This window comes from Rattus norvegicus, chromosome 15 (genome assembly GCF_036323735.1).
Source record: "Rattus norvegicus strain BN/NHsdMcwi chromosome 15, GRCr8, whole genome shotgun sequence".
Lineage (NCBI taxonomy): Eukaryota > Metazoa > Chordata > Mammalia > Rodentia > Muridae > Rattus > Rattus norvegicus.
Window position 1 is genome coordinate 15,822,494 of NC_086033.1, and position 11,971 is coordinate 15,834,464.

At 43.4% G+C, this 11,971-nt stretch overlaps 1 protein-coding gene across 4 annotated transcripts in view; it reads right to left on the reverse strand.

The window, feature by feature from the left end:
• The window catches only part of Ptprg (protein tyrosine phosphatase, receptor type, G), a 683,913-nt gene that overhangs the window by 523,825 nt on the left and 148,117 nt on the right, over nt 1-11,971 (reverse strand). The gene's annotated exons all lie outside the window — the stretch shown is intronic.

Sequence of the window (11,971 nt, forward strand, 5' to 3'; positions counted from 1 at the left end):
GAATTGTGTATCGATGGCACCTAAAAGAAAATGATTTAAAGCCCTCCAATCATTCAAAGAGAAGGTGATTTTTAAACGTATTTTTAAAACTATTCGAATAGCAGTCAATACACACACACACTATATATATATATGTATATGTATATATATATGGCAACTAAATATTTTATCGAAGGAACAGAGGTTTGCAAACGGTAACAATCTGTGGTTCCCAAGTACAGCTACAGAGTCAGCACGCCAAACTCAATCAATTTTAATACTCTGTCCTCTCCAGAGCTCCGACAGCCAAGCAAGCAGCATGGTACTGCTCTGGTTTGGCTCTGAATCATCCTATTGATTTTCAATATCTTCTGTGCAGAAAATTAAATTATGCAAATGCATGCCTTTACGGATCCTTACCTTAATGTGAAATTGCATACTTGCTTATGTCAGCAACTTAATTACACAATTAAAAATGGAGCGTGCTTATGAAAATGCGTGGTTTCACTCTTCGGAACAGACAATAAGTGTAAATCTGCCTATGGTTATCATTTGAGTAACAGGAAGGAGGAGAAGGTGTTATGCAAACGTAAACTCTGGCAAGTTCTACAACCTAGCCTCTGTGGTTTATGGGTCTGGAGTTCCTTGTCAGTTGAAAGCGTATGAAGGCTTTTTGTTGTGTTATACATAATCTTCCAAATTGCTGGAACAGTTGTACACAACACTGCAAAGCCCAGTAGTATACACGGATATACACACGTTTATGAAAGAGGTCAACTCTAATGTCATTGTAAGCAACAAAGACATATCCCCCATTGGCTGGCAAACCTGGGTAGGAAGAATTTCAAACGCTAGCAGTCTTTGAGTCTTGATTGTATAATAACGAAATGAGTTTTTAGAGGGACAAATCCAGAGACTCCTATCATCCCAGTCTACCCATCCTGACAAGATGAAAGTGGAGCTTTAAAAACCAATAGTATTAACTAGCCAATGGCGCTCACATCTCACTCAGCAGGAGGGATCTTAAGTCAACTTGGTTGCTAGGCAGAGAGCTAAATGAGTGGCAGGCATTTTCATCAGGGAGTTCTCAAAAACTCCATCTCCTCTCAGAACTTCTACGGAGCCTACCTCATTTCCAGCCGAAAGCGAAAAAGATAAAAAGGTTTCAGGCCCAAAGGCCCAATCCCTTCCTATAAAAATGTCCTATGAGTTACCTATTGCTCTAGACATCAAGGAAACGGTTTCCTGTGTGCATGGTTTAATTTCCCAGAGCAACTGGACACAGTTTATAAGAATAAATGTTTGTACTCAGGGAATATAAAAGCAGATGTGTTACCCATCTCCTTAACTGGATCTTCAGACGGTTCTATGAAGTCTGAGAGTTTCAGAAAAACAAGAATTTTCATTAACTCTACTGTGTTAATTTGTATGAGCATTTTTTTCTTTCCAAAAGCTCCCTTCCTCTCAACATATTAAATATGATTTTTTAAATCTTTTTTTAATTTGCTTTCGTTTTTATTTATGTGCATGTCTATATGCCATGTGTACATCTATAGAAGCCGTAAAAGAGTGTCATAATCCCCTGGAGTTAGTTGTTATAAGCAACTGTGAAATACTAAACCTGTGTGCTGAGAACCAAACTTGAGACTTCTACAAAAGCAGTGAGCAGTACTAGCCTCTGAACTGCCATCTTGGAGGAGGTGTGACTTTCTGGAGGAAGTGTGTCACTGTGGGTTGGGCTTTGAGGTCCTATGCTCAAGCCTCAAGTAACACTGAAGAGTCAGTCTCCTGGTTGCCTTTGGATCAAGATGTAAAGCTCCTGATTCTTCCAGCAGTGTGTCCTTCTGGATGCTGCCAGGCTTCCTGCCATGGTGATAATGGACTAAACCTCGGAAACTGTAAGCCAGCCCCAATGAAATGTTGTCCTTTATAAGAGTTGCCTTGGTCACAGTGCCTCTTCACAGCAAATGGACACCCTAACTAGACAGTCCCTAACCCTTGGATCCAAGAGGTTACTAGATCATGAAGACACTCTTTGTCAAGGGATAGAACCGTTCATGACTCATAACTAAACGGGCTGGCCGGAAGCCTGAGTAAACCCCACAGGTCTTTGGGAGGCATGCTTTTGATAGACATCTCGTGCCTCTAACTTCTGTGAGCTCTTTCCCTGCTTCCTGAGTGTCAGGAAGTCGGAAACTCTGTTCTTTCAATTCAAGGTTTCTCTCCTCACAGCCCAGGAAAGGGAGAGCCTGCTACCCCTGGATTAAAACATCTGAAACTGCAAATAAAAAATAATCCTTCTTCCTTTCCAAGTTTCTCCATGGTATCTGTCACAATGACAAAAGGCTAACGAATATCATTAACAGTCAATTAGCAAAGAGACTAGTTGGTTTGGTAAGAGCATCCCAAACTCCTTCTAAAACATGCTTGCACACCTAACTAGGAGGCCTCTACACCTACAGGGAGGTATATTTTACCTAACTAGATGCCCAGTTCTAGGGCATTTTAAAGGGTGTGGGGGGCTAGGAGAAGAGATTAATTCAAAATTGAAAACATCACAGAAGTGTTTGTGGTTCCTCTCACGCACCAATAAAACCACACAAGGTGAGTGACAGAGCAAGCCATCTGCAGGAGGCATAGTTTGATAGCATAGTCTCACAACGGCAAGCAAACAGTTAAGCAGCCTGTTTGTGTCTATTGTAACTCCTCATACAACAAACAAATTAAGGATCCCTCGGGTGTGATGAAATCAGGCACAATTTTCTCTAAATTTTAAAGAGCATTTAAGAACATTAAACTCCACACAATAGTCTGAAATGAATATATCTTTATCCTTTTTTTGTGCCTATAATGAGCAAATGTATCAAATTATAGTTAAAAGTAATTAAATATTCTGACAAGTCTCAGAGTTCCTTTGTGCTATGTTTCAATTAATTGTGGTAAAATGGGCTTGGTGAGTGTCCCAAAAAAGCAGGATCAAGAAGTGCCCCTCTTAGCAGCTACGTTGGTTGCTGTGGGCCGTTCTAGCTGTTGTGTGATGCCCGACCAACCTCAAATACAATGGATTCTCTTACAGTAGATCATCTATTTTATCGTATTCAAATGCACCCATTGTCCAAACTACAAAGAATTGTTTTTCATTATCTATCATGATAAAGAGATCCAACATAGAGTCGTGATTTCTTTTTAAGTAAAATAAATCATCAGAACTCACAGGCAATTCTAGGGCCAAGGGATCATACCACAGAGTTAGGTCCTACTGAGCAACAGAAACACAGGACAGCCTCAGGAACTGAACCAAGTCAGGGAGGGGATCAAAACCCTGACTGACTATAACATGAGCTGTTTTCCAGAAGGCAGAATCTATTGTCTTTTAAATCGAGACTAGAAAAATTAGAGCTATCCCTCTGCTATAATGAGCTGAGCCCTGCTTTTAGAAGTTCAGAGACTAGAAACACACTTTCCAAAAGGTCTGAGGTCTGCATGGCATGCTTCAAAAGCTGACTCTTGCCACCGCTTGATAACCTCTTGCGGAGAAAATCTGAAGGAGAAAATTCCCTGCCACAAAGACATAATCCTGTAAAGAAAGACGGGGTTCTTGTCTTCAAAGACTCCATGGTGCCGGACAGAGGTGAAATAGACAGCCCTTCAGGCCTGTGCTATAATAATATTCTGGTTCCCAAAGAATGGAATCTTTTGACTCTGTAATCTAAGCAAAAATATGAAGACTTGTCATAGTAGTGTCATGGTCACATCCGATGCTACAGAGATGTACACTGATTTTACCACTCTGGCCTATCATAAGTTTTTAGTGAGCCACAAACGGCAAATACAGTCAGGAGTTCATATACTGGTACTGGTGCCCACCAAGCTGAGCAGTAACCTACATGCTTTATTTCACCAACGGTGTGTATGTGTGTCTGTGTGTGTCTGTGTCTGTGTCCAGCATGGGAAAGCCCTGGAGAGAACCGCAATGCCCATGTAATGGAAGTCTATTGCCAACATCAACAATATGCCGTGTAAAGAGCAGGTAGCTGCTCAAAGACTGGCCTTGAGCTATGGAGTGCACTGCTCCTCTATTCCATCCGACCATTTTACCTGAAACAGCCCCCCAAGGTCATCTGAGATTTCAATCACAGCCCAGTCCATCAGAGGAGGAACCCTGGAAAATTGGGGTCAAGAAAGGGCTAGTTTAGGGGTCTGGAGAGACTGGCTAAAGGGGTCTGTTGTTCAAGGAAGAAGTGAAGTTCAAATTCAGACCACGCAGGCCAGTCACCTCAGTGCTAATGGTGAGGTGGAGACAGAAGGCTTGTAGCTCCAGTCTGAGAGACCCCCGTCCCAAGGAAGTAAGAAGGAGTAGAAAATGACAAAGCAAGATACCCTGCATCTTAGACTGATCTCTGTACCCTGCACACAAGCGTAATCCTGCCTACAAACACATAAGAAGAATCCAGGCTGGCTGAAATGTGGGGAGCTTCACTGAAGGCTAGGGAGGAAGATTTCCAGTAAGACCTAAATAAGACAGGGAAGGGGATCGCACAAGCAGCAACCTACGGGGCCCGGCAGGTGACACTCTGTGAGTAGACACCATGGTGTGTAGGATCATCTCAAGCAGCCACAGCTATGACCTAGTTTAAAAGCCCCTGTGCAAACATAAACTCCGATGAAGGTTCGGCTGTGTGGGAAATAAAGTCGAGGCAGGAGGCCTTGATCACAAGCTGAACTTACCACCTCTCCCCTAGCCAGACCAAGATACTAAGTGTGCATGCACCAGGGGCTGAGGGGAGTTCTACAGAAGCAAAAATCCGAAGACAGATTCACTCAGTTGAGCAAATCCAAGCCCATCTGGTTTTCACCTTTACTTAGCTTCTCTTTTCCATGAACCCACCGTTGCCCTTCTCATCTAAGTGGACATGGATCGAAAAAAGGAATTTCAGAAGACCTAGGGTATGTTTTGGTGGCCGAGTGCTTACCTAGCATGAAATGGCCCTGAGTCAGATATCTACTACCACAAAAGAAAAGAAACTCCTTGTGCAGATCAACATTTTAAAGGGGATGGATGAGCGCCAGTGCAGATGAGAGGCATCTATTTATAAAGAAATGTGGAGGGGAGAGCAGCAGTAGCAGGGACAAAGGGCTCAGTGCATAAAGGCAGCCCCAGCCCTGACCACCTCACTTCCATCCCCCAGACCCACATGGTGAAGCAACAACCAAACTCCTGCAAGCCGTGCTCTGGCTCCTTCACGGCACCATGACCCAACCATGCAGACGTGCACGCATGCACACGCACAAGCACACACAATTTCAAACCAAAGGAAAGAAGCAATAATAACACAACCACAGCTTTCCTTAGTACTATATGCTGCATAAAACGATGCCCGCTCGTACCAAACTGTTTCCTAAATACGTCTACATCCGTAGATTAACCGAGCTCTACCAGAGAAGCTTCTCTCTTAAGTGGGCAGTGATTAATAAAGAGGCTGACTGACAACTGGCGGAATGTGGAGGGACTGTGGCGTTTCTGAGGTACATGGGACCTCTAGACACGCCCTCTTCTCCCAAAGCTCAAAGAACTAAGGGGGAAAGGGAATCCAGGAGCAGGAGGTGTGAGGACACTGGTGTGAAAACAGGGTCCTCCTGACTGACGTGACAGGACCACTGCACTCAAGAAGCCTACAGCAGTCATGGCTGCCTGTGGAAGATCAAGGCGGGCCTCACCCAGCATGGCTTGGGGAAGGGCACAGGCGCTCACACCTCTAGCTGAGGCGCTACTGACAGCTGACAATCGCAAGAGGAGGTAGAGTCAGTGTTCTTAGGGTGTGAATCCCGTAGATAAACCATGACCCAGTGCACTAATTGGACTCACTGGTTGGACCTGTTTTTTTGGTTTTTTTTTTTTTTTTTAAAAAAAAGGACATGAGGTTGGGGGCAGGGATTTCTGGGGCAGGTTAAAGGGGAGAGTAGAGGTGAGTATGATTGAAATATATACATATGAAGATCTCAAAGACTAAAAAAACATTTAAAACAACAACAACTAAAAACTATACCCTAAACTATGCAAGAAGAGTTCGGACCTGTGGGACACTGGCATCTAGAGGGCCAGAGCACCCTGTTGGAGATTCCATGGAACTACAAGCAGAACGTCTTCTTTCCAAGATTTATTTTATGCTTATGTGTGTGCCTGAGCGTACATAAGTGCACCGGGAGCATGCAGGTGGCAGCAGAGGCCAGAAGGGGGCACTGTATCTCCTGGAACTGGAGTTATACGTGGCTATTATTTGTCACCGGGTGCTGTGAACTGGAACTAGGACCTAGGCTCCTAACTGCTGAGCTGTCACTGTGGAAACATGCCCAAGAGCATGGCCTTGCCTCCATTCTGCCTCCCATAAAGACTCTTGGGGTGGATACAGCATTCTTCCATACACAGTGTAAGTGCACGGATGGAAAGCCATTTAGATAGAAGGTAATTAATAAATGAGATCTAAGGCAATCTCTCAAGGGAAAACGATGGAGATTTTTATCTTTAGCAAGAGCTCAAGTGTGCGCGCTAAGTTGCACACAACAATCCAGGGACAATATGACATCTGACTAGGACAAATGGCTAATTGTAACAGTCTCTCTCTTGGTCCACAGGACCATTTCTCACGCCCAAAATTCTAATGAACAAGCCCCTCGTTGCCTTTAAAACAAAAAAAAATTTCAGCAGATGTAGATCTGTTCGTAGTATTTAAAGGGAAAATAAAAACACAAAGAACGGGTTTACATTGCCAGGCAACCACGCTAGTGTTCCAAGTCAGAGCAACCCAAGGCTACAAGTTCATCTGTGCTATCTCCATGTTTCTGAGGTGGTAAGTTGGGGTGCATGCCAACTAGAATGAGGCTGGCTTTGTTCTTTCCAAATGCAGCGAGAAATCACCCGGAGAACTAGGTTGTGTTCTGCTTGGCTCAAAAGGGAGTTATTAACTTGAAATAACACAATACAACTCTCAAGAAAAATAATTTTAAGAAGCTATTAGAGTCTTAAGTAAAATGATTTAATTAAAAAGAAAAACTGTAACCACTTTTTTTTTTTGGACAGACACATCAAGATGGCTAAAGCACGTCTCACTCAGTCTGCTTAAATAGCTGTAATAGCAATTTCTTGAATAATTAAAAGGAGAAATCCATTGTATGGGAGGTGGGAGGGGCGGGTAACAGGGTCGGGAGGGAAGGAGCGAGGGAGGCTTTTTAAGCAAGTGTGATTTTTCCCAATGAAGAAATGGCAGTGTTTCTGTGGCTTGGCCCATGTTTTCTCTCTCGCTTCTTTCCACTTTTTTGCAAAACCTGCAGCTCAGAGGAATTATACTGCAAGACCCATTCCCAGCCCAAAGGAAAAGCAGTTTATGACCTGCAGAGCTCAAGCCTCATATTCAAAGTTTCAGCTCAATACCTCCCCTCCTCCACCCAATAACTATTTGTATCCAAAAAGCTGAGCAAAATCAATTTCCAGTAAAGGGATCCGTCTACGTGGAATCTAAATAGGCTTATAACTCTGTAACCTAGTCAATCAAATTGGAGGTTGGAGGGAAAATAGACTTCTTCCTTTCTAAAATGAAACAACTGATTTTCCAAAGGAAACTATATCTTTGGGGGCTTCACTATCTGGCACAATTGAATAAAACAGATTGTGCCTTTGAAATGGGCTCAGATGAGTAAGTTGTAACACATGCTATATTTGTTACAAACTAGTACAAGAAACAAGTCCAGAGAAACTACAGCACCACAGACGAGAGATGCTGGGGGAGTCTGGAAACAAACCCTGCCTTCATTAGGCGTTACTCACAAAGGACACTGAAGAGATTCACCCTTACACACCATGTCCTCAGTTCCAGCAGGGACCTGCTAAGTGAATCCCAGATTTTTAGAGATAAAGAGAAGCCTCAGTTTTCTCTTTTCTGCTGGCCGGTTCCTGTTGTGATTAACTCATTCTGTGACAGTAAAAAACTTAAACCCCAAATTATGAGAGCAGTTGGGGATGGGGGGTGGGGTGCAGACTTTAGGTGTTGCAGAAATAGTGTGGCATGTGAAGTTTATGGAGTACAGGGAGAAAATAAAAGGTCCTAACACTAAAATGCACTGATGTTTGATGGGGTGTTCCTGAAAGATGAGCCCCGGGGGCGAGAGAGAGCTCTACTGTTCGAACTGCTCTTGCAAAGAACCCGCACTCAGTTCCCGGCACGTTCATAGCAGTAAGCTTCGTAGCAGCTCACAGCCATGTGTAACAGCAGTTTGAAGTCCTCCAACTCCTGCACATACGGTGCACACACGTAAATCTCAGGCACACATGCAAACACATAGGGAAAGATTAAAGAAAAACTGAACTGGAGATGGGCCACGGTACACACCTTTAATGCCAGTGCTTGCGAGGCAGAGGCAGGTAGACCTGTGAGCTTAAGGCCAGTCTGGTCTACAGAGTGAGTTCCAGGACAGTCGGGGCTATCCAGAAAAACCTGGGCTCAAAACAACAACCACCCCTCTACCCCCACTGAACCAGAGAGCTGTTATTAGCATAATTTACAGAGTGTAGAGTTCGCTTAACAGTAGATGCTTGCTTACTGACATGTGGGAGACCCTGGGTTCCATTCTCAGTATCACACACCTACCCTGTTTAATTTAACACGTTTTAGCTGACCCTGATGGTGCGTACCTGCAATGTCAGTCACTTGGAGACTGAGACAGGATTTTGACTGAAGTCTAGCCTGTGCTACATAGCAAACCACTCGTCTCAAAAAGCAAATTTCAAAAATGAATAAAGAAAGTAGGTTACCCAAAGTAAAGAAATGTCCAAGTCAGGATAAACCAGGGCTGGAGACATGATTGATGGCAAAAGGAAAGGTTTTTAATCCACCTTTAGAAAGACTTTTTTTTTTTAATTTCCATCTCTACGTCACCAAGTAAATTCCTTCCTCACAGTTCCCCTGCAGCAATAGTATCCGGTTGGTGTCTGGTTAACACGTTATTTGATATTCAACATGATGGGATCAAAATCTAGAGGATAAAGAAGCCTGCAGCTTCTGGGTGCATCACTGAAGAATGTGATAACATCTGCACTCCTTATGATCCCTTGGTGGCAGAGGGCACTGGGCCTGGAACTGGAATCCACTTAGCATGTCCCGTCTCCTGCTTACCAGAACACAGAGGCCAAATCCCACCACCCTTCCCAGGTAACAAACTAAGCCACCGGAGCACAGGATGGGCAAGTTCCCTACCAGGGGGTCACTGTATGTGACAAGACCCAGGTGTTCCTTGGCTAGACAATCACATTCTCTTTGGAACTCTGGAGAGCAAGGAAAAAAAAATCTTTCAAAACATATAAAAAGACCCAAACAAAATGTCAACACCATAAGAGTCACACACCCAGCCTCAAGCACTCAGTGGGGCAATTAGATACCCAACCCTGTAATCCCACTGAAAACACAATGTGGTCTGATTGTCCTTTTCAGAGATTTCACACTGAATAAAAAGAAACACTTTCTCGTTGTACCAAATACACTATAATAAAAGTGATAATTCCTGAAAATTATTACAAGGCTTGCAATAAGAATTCTAACACTACAGCCTACACAGAGAGGCATTATGCTAACGCCAAGTAACTGCTGAGAAAACAATTCAGTTTTCCCTAAAACAGAAGAAGGGAACATTCCATGCAGGCATATGTTCACATTGCAGCTGAGAAATGGGGATGAGAAGGAAGCCTTTAGAACCATACTGCCCCATGCTGCAGTGGCTGGCCACACAGGCTTCCTGTGTTAAGATACACCATAGCACTTAAGTTACTGAGTAAGAAAAAGATGGTAGACTGTCTATAAATTTGTGCTTTTATTACATGTTAAAAAATGGTGGTTGGGGATTTAGCTCAGTGGTAGAGCGCTTGCCTAGGAAGCACAAGGCCCTGGGTTCGGTCCCAGCTCTGAAAAAAAAGAAAAAAAAATGGTATTTTGAAGTGGTGGAGAGAAGGCTAAAGGGTAAATAAGACACCAGTTGTTCAAGGACAAGGACTTCGGTTGAGAAGCCCAGCGTTCGTGTAAATGCTGGGCAGGCACGACGGCCCACCTACATACTCAGGACTTGGAGAGGGGTTCCCCAAGGTAGGCTGGCTCGGTACAGTAGCCAGATCTGGGAGCTCCAGGTTCAGTTAGAGAGCCTGCCTCAACACAGGGCGTGGAAAGAAATCACAAAAGATACCTTGTTGACGCACTGACCTCCGTAAATCCAAGTGTGCACAAACGCAGAGATTCTGAATATGGGAAAGACACTGAGCTGTTGGGGAACCAGTTCAGGCCCTTGGGCAAGCAAAGCACTTATTCTGCCGTTCCCTTCATCCCGATGCCTCCTTGTGCTTCTATTAGACAATGGAAACGAGAGAGAAAATTGGAAGAAGCTGTGCACGGAATGGATCACTCTCTATTGGCTCACCAGCCTTTTGACACTAAACCTCTATGTCATCTACAAAGTTAAAGACTTCCTTTGAAATCTCCAGGTATGGGGGCACACGCCTTCAATTCTGGAACTTTGGAGGCAAAAGCAGGCCAATTTCTGTGAGCTTTTAGCCTGGTCTAGGCAGTGAGTTCCAGGATACCCAAGGCTACCTAGTGAGTCTTTAAAAATAATAATAATAATAATAATAAATATAACATTTTAAGCAAGTGTATGGTTTTTGTGTCTGACCAGATCCACAGCTATCTGAGACTACCCGTGGCTGGCAAGGCATAGACTGGACAGACCTATTTGAACCTTGTGTGGTTGTGAAGGCCAGCGTCTACCTCCTGTCTCTGATATAGTCCCTAAGATGCTTCTGCCTCAAAGGACGAAAACTGGCTGGAACCCAGATTGGTTGTCTAGCTACCTTATTCCCATAAATTCAAACATTTAAACTAATCTGTTTCAGCTCTATTTCTATTCAAGATAGTACTAATTCATTGAGGGCAGGGATGATATTTTTATGCAGCTAAGAGGTTCCCTGGTCTCCTCATTGGCTAAGCATTGAAAACATAAGGCTTGTAAATCCATCTGGAGGCCCGGATGCCCTCATTTGACATTGAGGAATGCTCCAGTATACAGTTCAGCTAGAGGAAGAAAACTTGGAAGGACATACAGAAATTAAAGAGACAGCTTAACTTTATATACTATCTTACTTTATATACTATTAGTGAGATGCCTAAATGAACCAACATATTCGTCCTATAAATAATACAGCTTATTCCGCAATAACCACAAACATGTCTGGTGTCAGGACCTTAGGCATGTCCCCTCAGTTTTACACATGCTTTTCTTAATGAGATGATGAATTAGCAAAATTAAACGCCATTAAAACTAGACACTTCCGTGGTGCCTCATTCACAAACACCCACCTTAGTGTTGGTTCCTTCTAACTTTATGCCAATTCTCTAAAACGGAATGTCTCTTTGGATTCAAAGTTCTAATGTCCAGGTCACTAGTTTCTGATGTCATTGGAGCCAGGGGTCAGTACATGAGACATGGAGGTAGGAGGACCTTGAGTTCAATGGTAGGTTGGGCTATAGAAAAAGACCCTGTCTCCAGATAATAATGACAATAAAAGAAATGAAAAATAATGAAACACACCGCAATGCTGTGGATGCACCTCTGAGTACAGTTCTCTTGGGAGGCACCGAGAAAAAAAAATAAGCTTACAGACTTGTAATCAGACCCATGTGCTTAAGAAACAACATTCCGAATGCCATTCATTTGCTCAAATCAACACTATAAATCCATTGTTAATGGAACGCAAAGAAGAAAAAAACCTCTTTTCTACATAGTATCTTTAGAGAATGATGGGAGATTTTGTTTTGTTTTGTTTTGTTTTTTAAAAGCATGTTCTGCATTTCTTTCTGGACTGCATTTGAAGGTCACAGGATTCACAACAGATGTGGCCTGGTTTGAACCTCGAAAGTCTGCACGGCTGATAACGGCCAGGGTAAGGCGCAACAGCTGA